Below are 1971 nucleotides of genomic sequence, written 5' to 3'. Positions count from 1 at the left end.
GCCAGGAGGTATTCGATTTATCGGATTTCGAGCTAGCTGCCCTTTTCTTGCTCCTTGCCATTAGCGCAGCCCTTTTCTTTTTCTTAGCTAGCGTAGTTTTTCACCTTCAAAAGAAGGCGCCAGCGCTTTTGTAGTGACCCCTCCAGGGTCCCGGGTTGCTTTGGCGTGCGCGCCCCACCCCGTCAGTCCTGTGTTGTACTTGACTTGACTCTCCCCCGCTTGCTGCTTGCTGATCGCAGTGTTCAAAAATGACACGAAGCTGGATATGAGTAGATGTTGTTGGTCGAAAACGTCTTTCATTCACAATGAAACAGAATGGTCTCGCTCGATGCGTCATTTTAGAATGTGTATTTTCATATTAAGAGTTCTTAAAAGTTCTCAACTCAAAGCCCAACCGTCAAAAGGATGCTACAATGTTCGAAATTATCAACTTAACATGCCCCCTTACTTCCTTCGTGACCTCCCACTACTTCATCTACCGAAATGATTAGGCAGATCTCGTTTTTTCTAGCATTAAACCTGCTCATGATCCTTTATAGAGCATGGAGCAGACAGAGAGATGAAAGGACCACCTTCTCCTGCTTGCTTGATCGGAATCTATTCACATTTAGAATAGGTGAAGTGCTACTTAACTTCACTTAGTAGTTGAAACTCGGAGAGACAGAGAGAGTCCTCTCTCATACTTGCCAATTCCAAGGCTGATCAGCATGGGAATTGGCAGGAACCAACCTTAGTTGCCCCTCGGTAGAGTGAGTCTACTTAGCGAACTGGCAGGACGCGGAGATCGATTGATCAATATGCATATCGAGAGTTGATGGTTGACCGCCGCCCCCCTTGTCCTGCCCCGACCGGGGAGGCAAAGGGGATTGCTATTGTCACCCTTTCTCCCGGTGTATGTGAAAGAGAAAAAGTGACGCACTTTTAGGATTTTCGGTCTGCGGTTGGTTGGGCCAAAGAACGAAAGTCAGCTTCCTTAAGTCCGTTCTTCCTCAGTAGCTCAGTGGTAGAGCGGTCGGCTGTTAACTGACTGGTCGTAGGTTCGAATCCTACTTGGGGAGATTTGATTCATTCAGAATTCGAATTGATAGTTATAGCTTTTTTGACTAGCGACCCCTGTCCTTCTCCTTTTTTTTCTAAAGACGCAGCAGAATCATCAAACGGGACATCAAAAGTGGGAAGTTGATTGTAGGATTTCTATTCCTCACTCTTGTATAGGTGAACTTGGTTCGTTCAATGAAAAGGGATAAGAAGGATCCACTGGGAATGAATGGGAAGACTGGGGTAGTATCTTCATTAGCCGGAAGGAATTAGTCTCCACTAGCGTAATTCGAAGAACGAACAAGAAAAGGCGTCTTTATGTAGGAGGATGGATGGATGTGGTCCAATGGCTAAAGCTCTGCCAGCTTCTTGTAGACTGGCAGTCTCCGAGAGGAACCTTAACCCCCCGGGCCGGGTGGGATGGTATAACTTTTTTTCCGCCACAAGTGGGAACTCAGTCCTTGGTAAGACACAAGGGGGAAGGAAGATCTTCACTCATTCATTAAGTAAGTGCCTGCGGTGAGACCCACAACAAACGAAGGGGGTGGAGGGAGACCGAAGAAGGAACAATTGTCTTGAATGCTACGCTGGGATCAGCAGCTTCTAGTGTTTTCAAAATGAGTCGGGCAGGAAGAGGAAGATCGGGCGGGGAAAACGGGGTTCGAACCCACGACTTCTGGCATGACAGACCAGCACTCTAACCAACTGAGCTATTTCCCCCTTTCGTAACTACTGTCGATTCAACAGTCACCTACCAGTTACCTTTGTAACTATACCAAAGTAGCTGTACAACAGAATGCCATTCGCCTTTAGTACTTTTCTTTTTCTTTTGAGGACAGTAGAAAGAAATGGCTCTGCTCGCTTAGAGAAGGGGCTCCGCGCTCTATCAGCTATCAGTTAGTTGGCGCTACGCGCGACTTCAGTTGACAAAAG

At 47.0% G+C, this 1971-nt stretch overlaps 2 non-coding genes across 2 annotated transcripts; one reads left to right on the top strand and one right to left on the bottom strand.

Annotated features, from left to right (window-relative positions):
* Positions 1 to 986: 986 nt before the first annotated feature.
* On the top strand, positions 987 to 1058 carry TRNAN-GUU. The gene has a single exon. It is a non-coding gene; the product is annotated as a tRNA-Asn (tRNA).
* Positions 1059 to 1684: 626 nt separating this feature from the next.
* TRNAD-GUC lies at positions 1685 to 1758 on the bottom strand. Its single transcript has one exon. It is a non-coding gene; the product is annotated as a tRNA-Asp (tRNA).
* Between the last annotated feature and the right edge of the window lie 213 nt (positions 1759 to 1971).

This window comes from Triticum urartu, chromosome 2 (assembly GCF_003073215.2).
Source record: "Triticum urartu cultivar G1812 chromosome 2, Tu2.1, whole genome shotgun sequence".
In the NCBI taxonomy this organism is placed as follows: Eukaryota; Viridiplantae; Streptophyta; class Magnoliopsida; order Poales; family Poaceae; genus Triticum; species Triticum urartu.
The sequence above is the reverse complement of the archived record's forward strand: the minus strand, read 5'-3'. Positions and strand labels throughout refer to the sequence as shown.